Below are 23,548 nucleotides of genomic sequence, written 5' to 3' on the forward strand. Positions count from 1 at the left end.
CCAGTCGCTGCGTAAGCTCCTCTAATGTAGATAATCATTTCTAAGACGGGCTAACTGAAAGCAATGCTAAATGTTTTCCTGCTCCATGGACTGCCTGCAGGGGTTTTTTTGATTAATAAAAAGGTTCTGTTTGACACAGACATCCTTAATTTACTGAAGTAGGCAGAACAACAGCTGATGCTGTTCAAAAGGAGAGCGGTAATTTTTTCTCTCCACATCTGGACAGGGTCAAATAGGCTCCTAAATGCTGAGTAAAAAAATGCTCAGTATTCAGGCTCAAGAATAGATAAAGTCCATCTTTCTACTGACAATCTTTAATGTTAACATGTTCCTAATTTTAAGCTTGATGAGAGTCTCATTAAAACCCAGGATGCTATGTCAGTTTCTAAAGCAGGGATCAAGGCACATATATCGATGAAATAAGATTGAGTTGGATTTATATGGATGAGAATTCAGGTTGAAAAATAAATTTATCAGAAATATGTCATGGTTTCAAAAACATGCATATATCAAGATTTAGTATTGCGAATAATGGCAGGTATTTATCCTTCCAGAAGATGGCAATCTTTCTCCAGTCTTTTTTGGAAGTCTGCTGCTCGTGTATACTGGGGTGAAGCAACACCCAAGTTTAGACTTCTGTTCCTTCCTTTCATTTTTTTCCCATCTATCTTCCTTTTTTTTTAAATTTTTTTAAATTTTTATGAACACAATCTCTTTACCTTCTCTGCAATTTGGGGGGTGGGTCCTTCTTTTTGAGCTATCTGCGCCTGGAGAGACTTCTGAAATCACTGGGGAAAGAGAAAAAAGAGGAATGAATGTAGGAGCTAAGCAAGGCTTTTGCTCCACCTCTGCCCTTCACAGAACTATACTTTCTAATACATTTTCCAATATTTTGTCAAGTACCATATTAACTTCCTCAATGTAGTTCCCTCCCTTGATTATTGCACACAGTTCATATAACATCAACACCAGAACAGATTTCTTGATGCTCAACAAACCTCCCTTAGCAAAATTTTATGTTTGTGTTTGTGTTGGGGTATTTTTTGGTTTGTTTTTTTAAAAATCTCCACTCCAATCCCACCTTAATCTGAACAATTATGGACAGGAAAACCAAGCTGCATCTGTCTTTCACCCTGCTGTGCTTTCCAGCTTTCTCCTCTTTGTATCTGATATTTCCCACCATAACTTGGCTTGGCCAGGGGTTTTTGGATGCCTCTTTCTCTTTGAACTCAGCAGCAGCCAGTCCCTGGTGACTCGTTTAGAGTTTGCCCATTGAAGTGAATGTCCATAGCAGTCGATTTCCTGAGCAATCAGCCAAGCACTCGGCTTATAGAAACAAAACAAGGAAACGAAATGCAAAACACAACTTTTGCACAACACCTCTATGGATATTGCCAACCCTAAAAAAGCCCAGGCGTTTATGTGTGATGCGCCTTTATCCTGGCTGTATCACACAGATACTTAGGTTGTATTCTGCCCCAAAGCAACGCCCTCAACTCCCAAAGATGTTGGTGGAAAAGAAGAAGCCCTTACCAGATAGGGCCCCAAAATTGCAATGTTTAACTAGCAGGTCTCAAGAGGCTTCATAGACCTCCATGCAGGAATCCTGCCCAGTGGTACCAGGGATCATATGCTGTCCTGACATTGGTTCTTCAGCTGCCCTGAAGAGGAAAAGGGAGGAGGAAGAGTGGCTATTTACACCCATAAAGTCTCTCTGTGAAACCTGGACAAAGATGGGCTCATACTCACCCCTCATTCCACACATTCCTCGCACATGACACTTCCCACCGCTCCTATTTTTGCTGTTTTTACAGGAAGAAGGTCCAGCGCTGCTGCAGTCCCCTCCCTTACTGCCACACAGAAAGCAGGGTGTCTCGGGTGGCAGTGACACAGAGAGAGCCAGACTTCTCAAACCCGGTGACAGACTGCAAATGCCAGATTTCTCCCTGAGCTCTGAATAATTCCACTCAGATTGTAACCTTTATTTAGCTTTTATTTAGCTGTTTGCATGATGCATTAACTCTTGCTCTGCAAATGACCTCACCAGGCATATTTTTTCTAGTCTAAGCACATTTAAAGGTGAATTCTGTTTTTAAACATGAACAGCTTACATTGCTAGACACCAAGTCTGTGGCAGAACAGAAATAAAGATTGAACTGAAACAAATAAATGCATCTTAAAGAGGAAGAAACAAGCTTGCCATTAGCTTGGACTTAACTCCTTCCCCCCAGCCTTATTTTTTTAATTTTTTTTTTGTTTGTTTCCTTAAACCAAATCTTACTTGGCCAGATTTTTTCCTAATCTTTATGGTTATCAACCGTTCAAAAACCAGATAGAAAGCAGATATGAAAAGAAAAAAAATATCAAATGTAGCAACACTGACTTTGAGGACTCACTAGAGATTCTAAATGCCTGAATTTCCAGATAGACAACATAAGACTATTTAAAGGGGGTTGCTTTTCAGAGAGTACTTAAACTCTGGCAACTCTAGGATATGTTCACCTGAGCATACAGGAAACAAAATTATTATTTACTAAATTTACCCAACAAGAAACTGTAAGCAAGGACAAAGAGAACTTTTTATAAGGGTATTAAAGAGGAGCCAGTCCAGGAAAGGGCCCATACAACCCTCCCCCACCCCCAAGTAGGTAAAGGCTTACCTTATCCACTGCTATCCCCATCTGCTCTTCTGAGGCATTTAATGAAATTCTACAAGGTGACCATGGACTTTCCCCAGTATTTTTTTCTCTCTGACTGAACATGTAGCAGCCAAGAAGTTCCATGAGATTTGACCAGATGCTTTGAAATGTACCAAGTCTGTCATTTTATCGATGGGCTAATTCTGAGCTCGCTAATTCATCACAGTACATTATATCAGCCTCAGGATTGGCAGGGAGTCCACTTCTGCAAAATGTGTCTCTGTAATTTGTTAGTCCCCCTTACGAAAATTGTTGGCAGTTTTAAATCTACCACTTATGGAATCTTGTTCTGTCGCTCCACAGAATCACAAACACCCAATGGCTGTCACTGGCTCATGGGTTTTTTTCTTGTCAAGAGAGGCCATTACAACAAGATCATCTCATCTTGGGTCTGACAGAACCCAAAGAACTTCAGACAATCATTTCTAGCGATGCACAGAGCTCCTGCTGGAGCTATAGCACCCATTTTGTGCAACTAACTAGTATTGACTGTGCAACAGACTATGATGAAAAACCCATCACACCCTTATAAAAGTTATTTCAATGGTTAATTAACCTCATTCTTAAAATTTTGCTCTTGATTTGTAAGCACAGCGTCTGCTTTAGTTTTCCAAACTCATCAGGCTGCTCCAATACACAAATAAATAGCCAGTGAAATGATTTCCTAAAAATGTTATTGTAAGAGTCACAAATCAATGGATTTCATTAGAGGCACACAGTGTGATCTAACAAGCTGGCTGAAGGCCCAAATTCCTGGTTCTGTACTTGGCTCTGACACGTAATTTTCCCCTCCCATCAGCCAACTCATTAGTGGTGCGTTTACACTGCAGTCAAAGCAGTGGCAGTGATGTGGAGTAAACATTCAGCGCTTGTTTTAATTGGGTGTTGCTAGCAATTTTGCTCCAGCAATATAGACCAGGGTACAAACCTCAGTCCAGAAACAGAGTTAAGCTGTGCAGAACTCCACGTTGCCATGGCTGGACTAATAGTTCAAAAATAGTTTCTGTTGCCCTAGACGATAAAGTTGGGTCTTTGTTGTCATTCCCACAGATGCAAATCTACAGCAGAGCTGATCCTTGTTGGTGCTGGAATCAGCACAAAGCCAGTGGGATAGAGACACTCTGTTTTGAGAATGACAAAACTCAGGGATCCGAAATTATCTGTGCAAAGAATACATCACATATGCAGGTGAACTTGGAGTCAAAGAAATGTTTAATATCACTTTTAAATAAAAAGTTGAACACGTTGAATACAGTTGAATACAGTTGAACCACGCTAAACTTCCATGTTTCATGTATGGAAATGAGTAACTCAGAGCACTTGTTCTCTGCTTCAATTTATCTTCTCCTCCATTTCACTATGGTGAATCAGAATAAGCAAAGCTAGAGGAAGCCTCCAAAGTTTATCTACTCAACCCACCTGCATCAACACTACCTAGGCACCCCAAATACCTTCAAGCCTACTGTTAAAATTTACAGCAAGGCAGACAGTACTCCATTCTGGACTGAAGTCAGTATATTCCCTTTTAATATCTTGATTCCAACCAAATCACAATATCCCAGCAGAAAACTTTTCCAGCTCTGCTAAATGCCATGGTCTCCATCCCACATCTGAATTATTTACTCACGTGGATTGTCCCCTTGAGGCTATTGGAACTACACGGTTTACCAAAGTTATACTCACGCGCTAGTATTGGAGGAACCAGTGCTTCAAAGGAGGACTCTAAACTAGCAGGAGACGTTTGGAAATCAAAAAGAGTGAGTAAGGCAGAGAATTAGCTTTTTTGAGGTGAGGCGTGGGAGGTGTTTTCGTTCTTTAGCTATTAAAAACTCCTTGCTCTGGCAAGAAAAAAAAAAGGGGGGGGGGAGAAGAAAACTGGGAGGGGAAGGATTAATGAATAAAGAGGCAGCATGGCAAGAGGCACGGCAACCCGGGTGGCCTAAAGGCAGAAGCAAGTTTCTCAGGCTGGTTTCCCTGACGAAGCAGAGACAGTAGTGAGCACGGGTCAGAGGAGCCAAGGTCCAATTTGCTGGTCTAAAGGGAATAATAAAACCAGTCTTCTTAGCAGCACTGAGCAGAAGGGTTACATTAGAGTGGGTGCTTTGAAAACAACGGTGCTAGGTATTATAATTGCACCTTTTATCTTTATGGATGTCTGGATGTAATTATCCAGGATTGAGGGCATCTTATTTTTTTCCAGATTTAATGAGGATTTTGGATGCCTTTGCATTCCTTCATGGCACTTTGGAGCTGTGGCTTCACCAACGGGATGGTCCTGCCATTAAGCACCATCCCTGGTGCTCATGACTTCCATGTCCTTGCATGCTGCAGCAGGCAGTACAGTGGGGCTGCCTGTCTACCAGGGAGGGGACATGTTAGGATAGGGCAATGGTGACACAAGGTTGGGCCCCTGGCCCTGTGCCTCAAAGGCCTGGAGAGAGCGGGCAGTGCTGGGAGCAGGTGCTGCTGCTGCTGTAGGCATCGGGCAGATGCAGCATGTGTGTGCCATGGCCAGGAGCTGCAGGCACCCAGGCTTCCCTACATGTCCTGGGGGAAGGGAGGGCCCTGGCTAGTGCAGGCGGAAACAAAAAATATTTTGGAGACAGCCAGCAGAGAACTTGGGCGTCTCCCTCTCTTCTGCTTTTCTTTTTTTTCCCTTAATGTGGAGTTTTTTCTAGTTTTGTTTTTGTTGGGGTTTTTAATTTTCTTTTCCCTCTCCTCCTCCTTTCTCTTCGTACCTCCCTGTTTCCTCACAGCCAGGTTTCTGCTTGCCTGGGCAACCCTAGTCCAATGTGAAGAGTCGGGACATCCCTTCCCAGGGTGGCTCTGGCCAGGGTTAGGAGGTGTCCAGGGTGATGACATCATCCTGGACCAGTAGAGGCCAGGCCAAGGTGACCCTGGGACACAGCCACAACCCTTGGTGTAAGTGCATTGTAACCTGGGCCTTCATCATGAAATCATGTGCTATCATTTCCATCAGGCCCACAGTTAAAAAATAATAATAATAATAAACAACTGTTCTTCCTGAACCCTAGGGTTTTTTGTTCCAAGCAGGCTCAAACCACAATTACTCAAAGGCTCATTATTTAGCCAAACTGGGGGGAATTTTGTCACAGATGGCAAAAGGTCTGTTCCTGACAGAAAAACTCTGATTTATCTGAAATCAAGACAGTGCTCAGAGGGTGGTTTTTTAAACGAAAAATCCATAAAGATATTTTTTTTCAACGTGGATAAAAAAGACTATTCCCCTGCCAGCCTTGTTCTCAGAAACAGCTACGTGGTTTTGACTGAAATTAAAAACAAAACCAGAAAGAATCCAATAAAACTGCTGAAGCAGACGTGAGCTAGACATTGGCTCCAAGTTTGGCAAAGTCAAAAGCAAGCGAAGCCAAACCTTGTGATGGGATGTATCAGGCGACTATTATAATAAAGAGACAATGCTACCAGCAATGTCTTCTGTGTTCTGCACACCCATTAACATGCTAATATCAACATCAGTCTCTCCCAGGTAGCCCAGGTTTATAATTGCTGAGCTTTACAACTAAATATTAAGCGTCACAGCTAAACAGCTTGACTGAACAAGAATCATTTGCCATCACCTGAACAGGGTAAGCATGAAGGAAAGGGAACATTCAGATACTGTGCTATCATGGGCAGAGCTTAGAGAAATCAGGTCAGGCAGAATGGAAAGAAAACTTCAGAAACCACTTCCAAACAGTGAAAAGTAGTTGTCTGTCTGTGGAACAGTCTCTTATGGCAAGTAAAGGATGCTCATTGCTTAAATCATACACAACCAGACTGGATAATGCACTGGAAAATCTACTGTAGGAGAGAATCTGGCAGGAACTGGGCTGGGCTAGAATGTGAGAAGATGGACTGTATGATCTAGCAACATTTTCCCATGTCTAATTTCCTTTTTTTTTGTCCTTTAAACTGGCTATAGTTTGCATTATTGAAATTCCATCACACGGGTTACAGAATCTCTGAGCAAGGCAGAAGATAGGGCTGGAGAGAGAGAGGTGGGTGTGTTTCCTGGATGGCAGAAAAAAGAAGCCTGCAGCCTTGCAGATGCTGTGAAACTAGAAAGACTGGCTGGAGAGAACTGGAGGGAACACAGCTCTGAGGGGCTGCTCCCACTGAACTGATGTATGTGCAGGTGAGCTGTCCCGAGGACACCGTGGGTGAGGATTAGGGGTTAGGTCAGTGGTAAAGAGGGTGGTTTTAGGGGAGCCATGACCCTACTGAAGCATTCTGTGGTCACTCATGGTCAGTCTTCAGCACTGCACTAAAAGTGGGAAGGCTCAGCTCTACCTCTCTGCGTGACTCCCCCCTGCTAGTTTTCACCAAAGGATTCTTGAGTTAGCAGTTCATTTGATTAGGGGCTTCTCTCCCATCTTCCTTCCTTTCAAAGCAAGTGCTTTCTGTTTTGATTTGGTTAGAAATCAGCTTTCAGAGGGTTGGATTAAAACAGAGATTGCAGAGCTGGTTCTTCATTCTTTAATTAATCCAGCTCTGGACACAACAAACATTCTTAATTGCTTCCACCAGTCATTAAGCCTCACATGCAGCTTTACCAATGCACCACAATCCTGACTTTCAAAATCCCTAGCATTTCAGTTCATGACTGGATGCAGTCACAGGTCAGGCACTCCCTTGACACTCAAAGCAGGTCACTGACCTGTGCTACAGCCCTTCACCAACACTTTGTGTTGCAATCCTAAGGATGCTCTAGGGCTCTGCTAATGGGCACCTGAAGTCCAACCTGTATTGCGCAATCCTCAATCAGCCCTAGGAAAGTCTGTCTGTCCTACTGTATCACATGCTGGTTTGGGCTAACACAGGATAACACCTCCTGCAATTGCCATGCTCCAGGTTTGGGATGGCAATGATTGAAGTGTAATATTGCTAAGACTCTGAACAAGACCATTCTTGAATTTACTGGTGCTTCTTTCCACCCACAGTCCGTTACAGACCTTAAATGTGTGCCTCACAGTTTTGCTGGAGCAGATCTGCTGTTCCACTCTCTTCATTGATTAAAATGCATTTAGTAATCATTACAATAAATATTAAAATCAAAGCGATTGAACTTCCCCACAATTCTTCACAGACATTTTTACAGCTGGCTTAACCTCTTCACTGAAGATCTGGAGACTGTTCTTTGAAAAGTTCAAATGTGATCCTCAAAAGGCTTTGGGAGCCTCTAGCACAGAAGAGCTACTGAAGTATTTTTGTTGTTGCTAAAGAAAAAATATTCTCTGAGTTGCGGATCAAATCTGGTAAGGTACAAGGTGTCCCACACAGCACCAACTGCTGTCTTGGGGATGTAGCCTGGCAAGCAGAGGCAGGGATGCACACCTCCAATCTGAATGCTTTTACTGTATTTCCTAATGGGAAGATTCCTGTTCTATTCCTTCTCCACCCCCTCACTCCCAGGCTTTCACTGGGGGCCCTCACTCAGGCACCTGGCTCACTAACACATAACCAAAATATACATCCAGGGACAGTGACTTGATGCCTGCAGGATCTCAGCCAGCTTAATTCCATCACTGCTTGGAAAATGGCCATGGCTTGGAATGCCTATGGCCACCCCCAAAAAGCTTCTTTCTTTGTTTCTGAGCCCCCACAGCCCCTCTCAGCTACTAGGTTATGTGTAGGCGCTGAGACTTCCCACAGAAGGGAGCAGCAGGGAGTGCAGGGAGTGCTGCTTCCATCTCCTAGCCTAGAGGCAAGAGAGATTTAATCAAGTGCTTTCCACAGAGCTTAGGGCTCTTAGCAGTGACTACAGAGAATGAGTCTCTTTCCGATCATTAGGATGTTCTCACAGAGGCTTTCCCTGTAGTGATCATACAGTTCAGGGATACAGGTGCATCTGCTGAGCACTGCAGATGCCTGTTCTGACCCCTCACGCAGGACACACCTTTGGTCTCTCTCCTGCCCACACTAAGGCCACGGTTTCTCTTACATCTGTGTCTTTTTGATGACATCCAAGCTAGACTGAAAGACTGCAAATGACAAGGAACTAACCATCCCTAAACTGTCCCACTGGCTAACCAGCCTCCCAGTTTGGAGTGCACACCCTGTTTCTTGATGGCCTTCACCTGCCAGCCACCAAGGTGACTTCTGTATTAGTAAGCTAGGCAGTTCAGGTCATGCACTCGAGCCCTGACATGCAGTGTTCTGCACTGTTGAGCTGGTAGCGTGCTGCGTGGCAAGTTCTGGCTTGTAGCACCTAGCAGTCTCCTAACAAGAGCAGAGCTGAGTCTGACACCACAGGTCAGGGCATCATTCCCAACAGGTTTATTTGGGCAAGGTGACCTTCTTTGGGGGAGAGAAAAAGAATTTATTCTGAGGGATGCTGTGCCACTCACCATTAGGTACAGAGAACTGGCCCTGGATCGCTTTATTTACCAGTGTAGGTGTAACCTAGATTTTGACAAGACCTTTTCTGCCAGCATTGTTTACTATTAGAAATCTCTCTCCCAGGTGAAGTATTTGTAAACTGTGATTAAGTCAATTCTTAACTTTCTCTTATATAAACTACATTTTGAGCCCTTTCCAGTTTTCTGCATCCTTTGAGAAATACAAACAGGAAAACAGAAGACAGCAGTCACGTATGATCTCACCAGCCATGCCTGTACTCCACGTCTTCCTCTTCCCCTTATAAGCACAGTACAAGGCACAAGTCCTTCTGTCCTCAACCTGTGCACTATTTTCAGGGCCAGCTGGGCACTAGTTTGGTCCCTGACATGAGACCTCAGAAGACCAAGATTTAAAGAGTGCCAAGTTACACTTCAGCTGCTCAGCTTGTACACAGATTAGTGGGACTGAAAAAAATGAGAATATACCACTTGCTATTCCCCTCATACATTTAGGTGTGATGTCTCTCCTAAACTGTTGAGGCTTTTATCTTAAAGATTATTTACCATGATGGCCATATCCTATATGTTCCAGGATACTGCCTCCAATCTCCCTGGCACATCCCACATACACACATTGCTACAAGAAGGTAGTCATGGCATTTCATTGTTGATATGCACTCAAGAGATCTATGTCTTCCTGGGCAATCTGAGCTCACCTTGCTGTTGTTGCCCTCCCCACTATTATTTATGTGAGACGCAAATATACCAGGAATTACATTTTCCTGATAAATGAGTTAGGTACCACCAGGCTAAAAGTTTACATCTCTAGGAACATCATTAGAAGCACTTGCTGATAATAGGGTTTTTCCCAGGCAGGTACTTTATGAAGTTTAACCATTGATAAGCTTTCAAGCCATGCAAAAGCAATGGTGTTTGCCTCTTTGCCTGTAACCCAGCCATCCAAAATCATAGAATCATAGAATATCCTGAGTTGGAAGAGACCCATAAGGATCATCAAGTCCAACTCCTGGCTCCACACAGGGCCAGACAAGTGAGAGCATGTGACTGAGTGCATTGTCCAGATGCTGCTTGAATGCAGACAAGCTCAGTGCTGTGATCACTTCCCAGGGGAACCTGTTCCAGTGCCTGACCACCCTCTCAGTAAAGAACCTCTTCCTAATATCCAACCTAAACATCCCCTGTTGCAGCTTCAAAGAAGAAGGTTTCTGTATCACAGCCCATGGACTCTTAGGTGACATGGTCTTGATTTTTACATCATAACACAAAAATAACTGTGCTACAAGTGAAAGGATATATTTCTGTAAGTAAGGTGTTGCTCTTGAACACAGTTCCATGCTCAGGGGTACAGACCTACAGAGCTGGCCTTCAACTGCTCTACCCCATCTCTATGAGCACAGCAAGGCTCGGTCACTTCCACTTGCTGGGATGTTGGTAACGCCAAGCCAGGGAACCAGTGCAGGGTACTCAGTGATGGACGTTAGGTGAGCACGTAGACAGCGTCAACCTGCCACTACGCCCACACTCATGACCTTGGGATCCACTGATGCAAGCACTGCACTGTTGCAAAACAAATATTGCAAAGTTTCAGCCTCACCAACCCTTCAGAGTGACACAGCTGTCACTGTGCCTCAACACAATTGTCACCACCTTGCTAGGCAACCATCACAACACGGTAATGGCCTGTCAGTATATGGCAGGAAGGTCACAAGGCCAAATCTTCAGCAGCAATCTCCAGGACTTCTTTTGTAGAGCTCCCCTTGGCTGGGTAGTTGAAGGAAACAAGAGATTTTCTCCAACAAGTGGTATTTGCATATGTAATCAAAAAGCCTCAGCCTGCTTTGCAAGCACAGCTGCAGGTTACAACTATGAAGCTGAATTTCCCAGCCATCAGAATGAGTTTTTCTCTATATCTCTCCCTTTTCTCTCCTTCCCCAGACAAATACTGCACTCTCCAGGTCAAAGGCAAAGTTTTAAGGGTTAAATCCAGCCCCCTTGGAAAATGCCATGCCATGCTGGTAGCTTACTGACAGCACAAAGACTTCCCTTCACAAAACCACTGGCAGCCTCTATTGGGGCACTGCTGCTTAGAGGCACAAGGCTTCTCCTTCAGCAGAGAGCTAGGTGGCATTAAGTGCTGAGCACCAGATAAAGCTAAGAAAGCAAGAGGCTTATTGTGCTAACCCTTATCTTTAGAAACACCTTTGACATGCAGAATGTTTGTTCACCGTGATTACCTGGGTGGAGAGGTTATTGTTGCTTGAATTATTTACTTTTAAAACCACAGTTATTTGTCTCCACCCTTCCCACACTGGCCAGTGTACCCCAGCACTAATAAACCTCAGTGTAACTGGGGAGCACCAGGGAAGACTGTAAGGAGACCTAGGAGAATGGCTCTACAGGATACATCTTGCAAGAGGCAGAGGTGTGCACTGGCACCAGGTGTCAGCACCAAAGAGCAAAAAAAAGTATCACTTGCCTCTGCTGTAAGGGCTACTGGGCTTTGGAGTCCCACAGGAGCAGAGGCCACAGGTGAAGTAAGACCAAGCCCAGTAGAGAGGCATCTATTCCTTCTCCTTTCCCTGCCTTTGCCAGATCAGAGGCCAGGGCAGGTTTCAATTAAATAAATGCAGCTTTACAGGCCTCAATGCGCAGTATGGATGTGCTCCCTCCCATCCCTGCTGGTGGGAACATCTGGCTGTCTCCTCCTAATAATCTGTGCATCTCAGAGACTCTTACACCTAGAAGCTGCCTGAAGAGAACAAGCAGCAAAACTGAACAGAAAGACATGGTTTTGGATATCCCTGTGACTCTGCCACCACCAGTGCACTGACAAGAAACAGTGAGTGTAGAAGAGAGAGGGAAAATCAGCACTGGATTACTGTTTAGAAGGAGCCTGTGTTCCCTGAGGTCACTGGCAACCCTCACGTTGCTTTTTTATGGCGCAGGGTCACACCCATAGTCTCCATCCCAGCCAAAGCAAGTTCATTTCCTGGCCTGCAGTGTGTTCTCCTGTGTCAAGTCCAGTTTTGGAGACCAGAACTGATAGACTAGGCTTCCATTACTGACCCTCCCCTGGGAAGCTATTCCACACACCAACAAAAGTCAGTTGCTAGCAAAGATTTCCTGATATTCAACTGAAAACTTCCTTTCACTCAAAGTCTTTCCATTACCCCAGCTATTCTATTTTAGGTCTTCTCCCTTAAGCACTGTACTCCACTTGCATGCATCCTTACGAATCAAAGTTTCATCACTGTGTGTACAAGCCTAGCTTTTCAAGAGGAACCATCTGTCCCAGCCCAACCCTGCCCCGGTTCACCACCCTGTCAAAAGGAAAACACACAACTTGCAGCACTGGGAGCAAGAGACGGATTTTCAGAACTGACAGGAAACTACAATTCCAGAGCAGTCTGTGGGAACAGCAGCTGTGACCATCTCTATCCAGCTGCCCACAGCAGGCAAAGAGCCTACAGTCCTGATGTGACAAGACTGTTTGCCTCCAGATGCAGGTCTCACAGCTCATGATGACATCTATGTGGTCACCAGCAACAGAGTAACTGAGGTGGGAAGATCAGCATGGCATGTCTAGAAATACTCCTGAAAGTGAAGAGCACGTGAAAAGAAAACAGATTGCTTCCAGGCCAACCCTTGCACTCTGAAACACAGAAAACTCTGAAATCTCTGTGATGGCCACACTAGTGATCACTCTTGCATTTCAGCATCACATTTACCTCTAAGGACAATGGTGGCTCATATGTCTGCTCACATGCTGCTCATATTTCTGACCAACACCTAGCACATTGGGGCCCTAGGTCTCAGCATTGCCATAGAGTAATAACAACTGTACTAATCATTAATAATGCTATGATTGGGTTTGTTTCCTCAAACTGTTAGAACAAGGTGTCGGTAAGAGTATTGAGTGTTGAGCTTGTCTTTCATACCACTGCAAATTTAATACCAGCACTAGAAAAGTATTCCTTTGGGTATACAAAGCCTTAGGGACACTTTAGCTCTAGGCACAAGCAGCCATACTTCCCCAAATATATGTCTATTTCAGATGTTGGGGTTATTCTATCACACAAAGAATAATTCTATCTTGATAAAAGAAAAAAAGTCACTTTTCCTCTGGAGCTATTAAGCCCATGTTCCCTCAGCAGTCTTCTCAGGGAAATAGTCACATGTGAGTCCAACTGAGGTAGCATGTAGGCTGAATATGGCCCAGATACGTGCAGACCATTATACTACCTTACATTTTATGAGGCAGCCTAGAAAGCTAAATTGAGTCAGACAAGTCCCTATAAAATGTGTCATCGTTTAGGTCACTCTTGTTCAGCAGTTTATTACTCTCAGCTAAGACGCAAGAGCTGAACAGTGCCTGTAGTAGTATGAAATGTAACAGGGCATCGTAAATCATATCCTGCAGTAGTTAACTTTTACAAAGGTGAACTGATGCCTTTAATCTCTCAGGGGTTGAGAATTAGAAAATTGAGACAGCTCTTTTGTCCACCTCTTGAGTGCATGTCCATACATATACATCTATTACCTGGACAAGCTAGAGAAGTGGGCCCATGCAAACCTTGTGGAGTTCAATACGGACAAGCGCAAAGTCCTGCACTTGGGTCAGGACAATCCTCGCTACCAAAACAGGCTGGGGGATGATGTGAGAGAGAGTAGTCCTGCAGAAAAGGACTTGGGGTACTAATGGATGAAAAGCTGGATATGAGCCAACAACGTGCACTTGCGGCCCAGAAGGCCAGTCGCATCCTGGGTTGCATCAAAAGAAGCACGGCCAGCAGATCAAGAGAGGTGATTCTCCCCCTCTATTCTGCACTGGTAAGACCTCACCTAGAGTACTGAGTCTAGCTCTGGAGCCCTCAACACAAGAAGGATATGGACCTCTTGGAGTAGGTCTAGGGGAGAACCATGAGAATGATCAGAAGGCTGGAGCACCTCTCCTACGAAGACAGGATGAGAGAGTTAGGATTCTTCAGGCTCAGGGAAGACGTCATAGCGGCCTTCTAGTACCTAAAGGGAACCTACAAGAAAGCTGGGGAAGGATGGTAAGGGCATGTAGGGACAGGACAAAGAGCAATGATTTTAAACTAGAGCAGAGAAGGTTTAGATTAGACAATAGGAAGAAGTTTTTTACTATCAGGGTGGTTAGACACTGGAACAGGTTGCCCAGAGAGGTGGTGGAGGCCCCATCCTTGGAGACATGTAAGGTCAGGCTTCATGAAGCTCTGAGCAATCTGATCTAGTTAAAGGTGTCGCTGCTTACTACAGGAGGCATGGACTAGATGACCTTTAAAGGTCCCTTCCAACCTAACACATTCTATGATATTCTTCTCAGAATAAGGCTCACTTACTTCAACAGTAAAAATTCAACCATCAATCATAAATGGTTCCCAGATTATATTGATGTAGAAGAATACAGCCTCTCTAATCTGCTCAGATTTGCAGCACAAGAAGGAACGACGAGGTGGATGTCTCCAGGCAAGCAGGGATATAGTATGAGAGCAACAGTACCTTGGTATGATGCCAGTAGCCACAGCAGTTGGACCCATTTGGGTCCCAGAAACCCAATACGACTGCTGAGGCTGTTACGCAGCCAGACCAGTGAGCTCCCCCAGGAAAGGGACCATGTTACAGGGTGTAGGGGCAATAATCAGAACATAAAAGCAGCCAGAATCCCATTGGGAAATGAATAGGACACTCCCCTCATTTTTTGGTTTCTTTTGGGTTTTTTTATTTAGGGAAAAAGACACACCTACTTCCTCTGTGCCAGGTCTTACATACCAGACCAGCAGCTCAATGATCTTTGTCCTGTTAGTCATGACAGGGGCATTTATGACAATGATGAGTGTGGTTGCTAGCATTGTAAAGCACTCAGTAATACAGTCATAATAAAAGCATATACAGGCTAAGAAAACACAGAGATAACAAGTAAATCTCTGTTCCAAGGTATTTTAAATGGAATTATAAATTACCCACCTCCCTGACAAGCAGGGTCAGATTACAGGAGTGTAAGTGGCAGGGAGGATGCAAGAAACTTGAAATTTTATTCCTCATTGGAGAAAAGGAGCCTGGGTGAAGTGCTCTACAGACGAAATGCAGCGCACAGGCTGCTGGATGGACCGTTTGGACAAACTCATTTGTGGATGTTGGAACCTACACAATGTTTCAGACAGCTTGATTTAACTGTTGCTGGGTATGCTTAACACCTCAGAAGAATTGCTTTTGAAGTGGATATTTGGAGACCTCAAAACTAGGAAGTCTTAAATCTCAAATAACAGTTGTCTTGTGGTGTGGAAGTCTGTAATCTTGAAGCCTGGCACTTTGCAAAGGGATGTAGAGGTCACAGGCTTCTTCATGGACTCATGTCACAGAGCCCCTCTCTGCCATGCCTGCACTGAGTGTTTGGACAGAAGGTAACACGGGTTGGATTTCAAAGCAAGGAATGTCAGAAGAGTTCTTCCAGCTGTGAATGGCCTCCAGATGTGGGCTTTTCTTCTCCAGGCCTGGGGGAGGGGATGAGAATGCCTTGCGTTTGTCTCATAAAATTAAATGGAAAAACATTGTCTACCAAGGAGGGTGGGCAGGCAGAGAAGGTGGAGTCAGAAACTGGAAAAAAAGAACAGGAAAAAAGAAGCAGAAGCACAGCTGAAATGGTTCAGGACACGTATCAGCTTAAAAGCTGTAGTCTCTGAGTAGAGGTTGGTCATTAAATGACATGGCAGATATCAGCAATCAAAGCATGTGAAATGCAAAGGGCCAAAAGCCCCAAATGTCATTTTCTTTGTATTCTTCCTCTCCCAGCACTGTGACAGGATCATACACTGTGAAACACGCGTGGGTAGGCTGTGGCCAGGACTGCTTGCTGGTTGAAACTGTGCTAAGCCACAACCAACACATTTCTCTTACCAGCACCCCACAGTCCCGGAATTGTAGCTAGTTATCTTTTCCTCTGCAAAGACTGTGGACACTGTATACCTCCTTCCAGCTTATTCATGCAAAAATATTCTCCTCAGTTGAAATTCAGCCCCAAGCAATGAATCTGTGCAAGCTGGAAAGACCAGTGTCCCTGGGGACGAATTTTACTCTCAGTTATTTCTGCAAATGTTCTACTCACGGTTGCAAATATGCAGAATCCAATTTCATTGCTGATATGAAACTTGGCATTTCCTGCTTGGACAGGTGTAACTGTTTGGATCAGACAGCCAGAGCGCATTTACTGCTCATTCAGTAAGGGAAGTCTATGTCTCTCTTCTATCTCCTAAATGTCATCTACTGACCTGGCAAAGGTAACAGGGAAAACAATGTAACAATGCTTTTCTCATTATAAAAATAGGACCACAATTTTTGCTTACTTTCACTCAAAAGTCCCGATTTAAGGTAATGGCATAGCCTAGCACACCAGTGCAAAGAGCATTAGGAATGTCCATAAGAGATGTCAGCTCTCCATCTGGAAGCTTGTGGTCTTTGGCTCATTGGTTCACTTTCTGCCTGTAATATCTCACCAGCTGTCAGATAACAATTTGGGAAATGACTGTAGATAAAAAGAAATACTAAAAATGTAAGACAACCAGTACTAATGCAGGCTAAAGAACCTGTATTTCTGCTCTAGAAAACACCAAGTATTAAGGAAAGAAACGTAAGAAACAGAGGAAACATAAACTGCTTCCCAGTATACCTATTCTCCTTCCCTCAGCCTGCCATTTAGGACACTTTTGATGCAAAGGTAGCATCTGTGCCACGGCATTCAACAGTCACCAAAGGAAATATGCTGCATAGATGTTCCTGACCCATTCAGACATTATCTTCCACCAGCAGTCTGTGGCAGTAAGTTCCATTATTCCTTGATGCCTACGTGGAAAAGTCTGCAGCTTGTTTGCTTTAAACTTGTTGCCTAACCATTTTATCAGGTGCCATTAGTATTTGTGATATGGGACTGCATAAATGTTAGTTCTCTATTGACATTCTCCATACTGTTTGTGATTCCCTTTCAGGCATCTCTTTTCCAAGATTAGTAATCTGTGTTTGCCCAGAAACTATCTCCTACTTGTGGTTACTGTTGATGTCCTCTTTATTCTTACTAGTGTTTCTCTACAGTCATCAAAGGAGTAACCAGAAGCACTCACAACTTTCAAACATGCAGCAGACCATGAAGTACGCAGAGGCACAATCATGTTCTCTGTTTCTTCTGTACTCATTCCTAACATTTCTGTTTGGCTTATTGACCTCTACAGAGTCTGGAGTGTGTTTTCAGCAGGCTGTCAGCAACAAAACCAAGATCTTGTTTTCTGGTGGTAGCAGCTGACTTAAAGCCGTTCGGTGTAGCTGTACAGTCTGGCTGTTTTCTTCCTCATGGGATTCCCTTGCATTTGCTGCCACTGAATTTAATCTGCCAGGAAGTGCCCAGCCACTCCGTGCCAGATTTTCTGCAACCCTTTGCAGTCAGCTTTATATTGCATCTCTGGAATAATTGTGGGCCACAAGCAAACTATTAATGTTCCTCTCCAGATCATGACAAGTGTGTTGAATAGCACTAGTGTTAGGACAGAGTCCTGTGAGGTCCTTCTGATGAGCTCTTTGTCGAGACAGAACGTTTGAAGTGCTCAGGTTGACGCTTGTTTTCTTACTTGTGATCCCATTTGGCAGAGCTCTCCACAGCCAGGGCTCACCTTTGAGAGGGGTCCAGCATACAGGACTGCCTGGCACCAGCCTGTTACAGATGCAGTGTGCTCAGACAGCAGGTATGTGAGCACACTCTGTGATAACTAGACCGAAATGCTTTAATGGCCTGGACCTTAAACCTACTAAATCCAGGGACGGAATAAACTGGGCACAGACGCTTGCTGGGTTTTGTGTTACTGAGTTCCAGGGCTGCCACAGGAAAAAACTGAGCTACAACAACGGAAAGGCTGGATCTTCTCAATCAGTGGAGGGCAGGGTGCAGATCTGCACCTCCTACCCTCCCTTGACTTGGATCATTCCTGATACGTCCCGTCTCTTTCTCTGTGGGGCTGGTGATGGCAGGCAGGGGTGCCCTGGGCAAGTTTCCACCAGCTTTGAACAAGCCTGCACACAGAAGGATCGTCCTTGAGCCATCCATCAAGAGTGGGATGGATCAGAAAACAGATCAGTGGGCCAAGTGTGGGCACAACACACCCTCTGCTATCCTCTGCCAAACCACAGGCTCTCTGAGCCAGAATGTCACCTAATATCCTCATCTCATACACCCCAGCTCCTTCACATGCAGGTCCTCAGACTGCCCTAGCTGGGATTCTGACCTGCAAAACATGTCTTCTGCTTCTGACTGTGCAGCTGTAAATAACCTCATGGTCATGTGTTCCCATGGTTTCAGGTGCCACACTGTCTCCTAGGTGAGGGGCCCACCTTGGGGGAAAGCAAATAGGAAAGTATCCCAGGCATGAAAATGCTTCTGTGGTTCTTGAGACAGGAATCTCTCACACCCATTCCCTCCCCTCTATTTCTCCCCTCTCCTTGGTGTAGCTGAAACCCAGCAGCACCAACAGAAGGCAAGTTCAGTCGCTCCAACACCTGGGTATCAATTACACTTGCGGGTGGAAACCAAGTGATCAAAATCAAGATGTAAGCTCTGCCAAAGGATTCTCCTTGACTCCTAGTTTGGGCCCAGTGCCAGTCCTCACCTTGTTGTATTTCTGCGTCCTAGATCTTCCCATGACAGTCTGGCAGGTGTTTATTCAGGCAGCAGCATTTCAATTCACGTGTTTTCAGCCTTCATGGAAGGCAGAGAAATTCCAGAGCTGATTTCCTGAGCAGTATTGAGCAACCCAACACCACTGACAGCCAGGACAGGCAGAAAACAACAGCTTTTTTGTGTCTGGGTCAAACCCTCTCATTACTTGTTTCTGTCTGCTGACATTTCCCTAGACGGCAAAAGGATTTTTAAATTACAGTGCCATGCTGGCCTTTCTTGTATTAAGAACTCATCTTTACAAATAGCACATGGTACCCTGCAAGGCACTGGCTGAGTAGCAGCCTACTTTCAGAGGCTGCTCTCCTGGGAGAAGAAGCCCCTACAGATCTCCTGTGACTCAGTGCCTTTCTCCGGGCCTTTTGGGAAGGACGCAGTGCATACCCAGCGAGCCACGCTGATGAGCATCATCTGCTGCTGCTGGGACAGACTCAGCTGCCAGCCGCCAGTGGGACAACCAGCAGTTGTTGCTTGCATGAGTACTGGGTGGGATTCATGTCTCCAATGCACACACATATCCTGCTCCACCAAAAGCAGACAGCAGAGGCAGCAGTAAAACCCCTCTGAGAGATGGAGATGCATGTCAGCTACTTTGCAGCTTCCATTTTTCATTGCTGTTTCCACCATGCTTTCACAGAATCACAAGGCTGGAAAAGACCTTTCATATCATCAAGTCCAACTGCTCCCGCCCTACGCTAAACCATATCCCTAAGTACCTCATCTACCCCTTTTTTAAACACATCCAGGGATAGTGACTCAACCCCCTCCCTGGGCAGCCTGTTCCAGGCCCCGACAACTCTTTCAGTAAAAAATTGTTTTCTAACTTCTAATCTTTCACTCTGCAATCACTTGTTTTGGTAGCTGCGACATTCAAAGGCCTCTATTATCTTCCAGAGCTCCATCATGCCCACTGCTTGGCCCATGGCATGTATGTATGCCACCTCTACGCTGAATCGCGAAGGTCACAGCACTGGACTGGAACAAGCGGATGGGAAGCAGCACAAAGAGCCGCCATAAACAGCAGTGCAGCCCACAAGTGTTCATTACCTGATCAGAGCTGGTCTGCCTGGACACACTTCTGAGTCACATAGAGCCCATCCTTGCCATGAAGGGCTCAAAGGAGTTCATTATCTCCCTTCCTCTCTACACTGACCATATTCTTACAGAGAAAAGGACTCTGCAGCCAGACAGATGGAGCTGATGGTGATGCCTGGTGGTAATAACTGTTCTGCAAGTGGTCCATGAGGCAGAAGGGCTTCTTTCACCATCACCTGTAGAAAACACGACAGCTTAAGAAGTATATAAGACGTGTAACTCAAGTACCACATAAGAGTTCCTAGCACGTGGCTTGCTGCCCCTTCAGCCACAATTATAGGAATGGGATGTTGCAGTGGCCTGCCACCCTGCCTGCACATTGCTCAGCCCAACACACACAGCAGCACTGTGAAGAGGATCAGGTCCTGCACTCAGAAGGATTTTTCCCTGTTCTTCTGAAAGTGATGAAGACGATGGTGCCCTTTTCTCCTCTGAGTTTCACCTTGACCTGGTAAACTTGTCATTCATACCAAACCTGGCCACCAGAAAGCTATTGTTGCAGGTTATTGAGCCTGTGCCTCATTTTGCTCACTGTCACACTCTAGGTTTTTTTTGACAAGTGTTATAAAGTAAACCCATGGTCCTGCACATACAGATATAATACTTGTTTTCAGTAAGGCACAACCTACATCTTTGGGTTATCCTTAAGCTTCAGTCCAAGGTTCAAAAATCCCCTCTAATAACAACACCCTCCTACACATTTCTTCAGTTCACCTCTGAGAGTCCTTATTCTTCACCTGGGAGCATTCTTTACCACTCTGTCATGTCCTTTGCTTCAATTCATTTGTTCTCATTTTTGTCCAGATGCTCTCACAGGGATGGCACTGCCCAGACACACCTATCGAACTCAAGCAATCATTCTGTGGCATTGAAATATATTGCTCATTTCTCTTCCACACTTGCAAAGCATCACCCCTTATAAACACAAGGTAAAAAAGCACAGACCTTTAATTGCTTGTGCTACCTAATCACCCTCAGAGCCAGGCAGTGTGGTGAGTCCTCCCCTTCTCCTCCCCCTCGCCTAGCTCATGTCTTCCCCCACACTCCCAGCATGGAGCTGCACAGGTACACAATACCTCTGACTCTGACTAGTATGAAGGTACCACAGACCAGCCAGGCAAATCCTCAGTCCCACAGCACTGCTGAGACTACACTAGAGAATCCCTTGCCATTGGATGTGAGGCAAATCTCAGCAGTGAGAACCTTCAGTTTTTGCTGCTGTTACCACTGATAGAACCTTTCTAAGGGTGAAATATGGCTCTGAGAGGGACATCAGCATCTGAAGAGCTCTAAATGACATTGGCTGCCTTCTCTGCTAAGTGCTATATCACGTTGCAAGCTCTTCTCCAGCTGTCTGCTGTCCCTGGTAAGTTGCTTCCAGCTTTATTTCTCTTGCAAGTTCCAAAGGCTCCCGCCCTCTGAATAGCTAACTTTGGGTTTATTTTCCCCCAGATAATAGGTTTGCATTTTTCCAGTTTGAATCTTGTGTTATTATTTCCTGCCCATATCCTGCCTCAAACACAAGGGAGCCACGAAAGTGGTGACTGTACATTACAAAAGGAAAAGGAATGGAGTCATGAAAATTTTTGTGTTTGTGAATGCATAAGGCACAGAAAAGGAGCATGTGTGTATGAGGGGAAGCAAAGCATGATTTATGTTACCTCTCAAAAGTCCAACAGACAGCTGGAAAGAAGCAGGAGAGCAGGCAGCAAGGACAGAGAGAGCACTTAGCTCAATGCCCAGCCTCTGTGCTGAGGTAATAAGTTTTCCCTCTCACAAATTCTCTCTTTACCACCAGCTTCTTGACATGGTGGAACTGCTTCAATCCCTGGTTCAAAGTCAGAAACACTGCCATGAAGTTGATGAGCGTTGTTCCAGTTCTGCACTGCTGCAAGTAAACTCAGAAGCTGACCCATAGTGTGACATGTGAAGATGTTTCCTCTTTCAGAAGGGAACCGTGCGTCTGCAGTCACGGGAACTGTTTCCCTCTTTGTCAGGGAATGAAAAAGCAAATGTAGAGATCATCCTGCCCTTCTGCCATGCAACAGCAACAGGAGAGAGAGAGAGAGAGGACTTCCCAGCCTCCTGCCAGCCCTCTCCGCTTTGCTCAGTGACTTGGAGCTCGGAGGTGTTTTCCTCACTGGCTGCATCATGCATGGTGCCCTGCCCTGACCCTGCCGATGCCCAGCCTGTCTGTAGCATCTCAGCTACACCTCCCTGTTTTCCTTCTCCAACCCTCTCACCATGCACTGTGCTTGGCCCTTTTCCCTTTCCCTCACTGGGGGCCTGTGACACTTCAATGTTACTTAAGTAAATGTATCCTGAGGTCAAGACAAGAAAGATATTGCAGAGTGAGAAGCAAGTACAGTGAGCCATCACGTGCCCTCCAAACCTTATCTCTGCCTGCAGAGACACCACCACCTACTCTAAGAAGAAAACCCAGCAAACCTTGAGTAGAGCTAACACATGTAAACAGCCCACAGGGGCAGCAGGTAAACAGAAAGATGACCCATTATCAAACCTCGACCACAGCACAAATGGCACTTGCCCCTGCCTTGGCCTCTTAGCCAAAGTCCAATTCTATAGCAAATGACACAGTTGCGGTCCAGGATGCAGGATGGTCATGCAGCTAATGCCCTGTGTCAACACTGAATGAAAGAACAATAAGGCACTGTCAACTCATGCCATTTCTTGGTGCTTGCAGGATTTATTTTTTTCCCCACTAACAAGGTAAAACCTGTCAGTGAAGCAATCAGTAGCATGCACTGCACAACACAGCAGTCACGGAAGGCAGAGGTAGAGGTGAGCCAGTAGCAGAGAAAGCAATAAAAAAACCCCTTGGTTGCCAGAATGGGTGAGAGAGACCTTCATGCTGAGGTGGAGAATACCACCAGCCACTACCTCTTTGATGTGGAATGGGAGAGGTTCTTGGGGAAAATGACACCTCAGATGGGTCTGCCAGGGCAGAGGTACCATTTGCACATCACAAGCAAATGTCTTCGTCTGGGCTGTTTCCAATGGAAAAAAAGGAAGAGATTGAGGTAGAGGTTAAAGTAAGGCAAAATGAGATGGGGAGTGCAGTTCTCCTGCTCTCATAAAAGGCAGAGGAAAGCTGCCTCGTTTCAGGTGGCTCTCTTATCACCACACCTTCTTTTGCTCCAGAGCATGGAAGAAAATTATGTTTTCCCAGGTTCAGGTCTCTATTCCCAACACTAGGCAGCTCATGCTGCCTCCTCCAGATGTTCAGAACCTCAACCTGAGGATCACATTCAGCACACCCAACAGCATCTGGGAACTCAAGGCACTTCTGGGATAACTGACTGCCTGAGAACTAAGCATCTCAGCTAGTTTTGAATGGATTGCCATTTACGTAGTCTGGCAGAATCTCTAAATCTTCTGCAGAGACCACAACGTGATTGTCAGCACTCTAAGAGTGACATGCCAGTCCACCCACTGCACAAGGAATCATAGCCCATCCTCATCTCCAATGTAAGAATGAAATGTACAGTCCTTCTCACACATTAGGACAAAACTAAATTCTAATCACTGTGCAAATTATGGGAGGAATGGTCTCCTTATCTCATGCCCATATTAATTTTTTTATCCTGTTAAGGAAGAAGGAAAGTTTCGGGGCTTCC

Source organism: Gallinula chloropus, assembly GCF_964237585.1.
Source record: "Gallinula chloropus genome assembly, chromosome: 1".
In the NCBI taxonomy this organism is placed as follows: Eukaryota; Metazoa; Chordata; class Aves; order Gruiformes; family Rallidae; genus Gallinula; species Gallinula chloropus.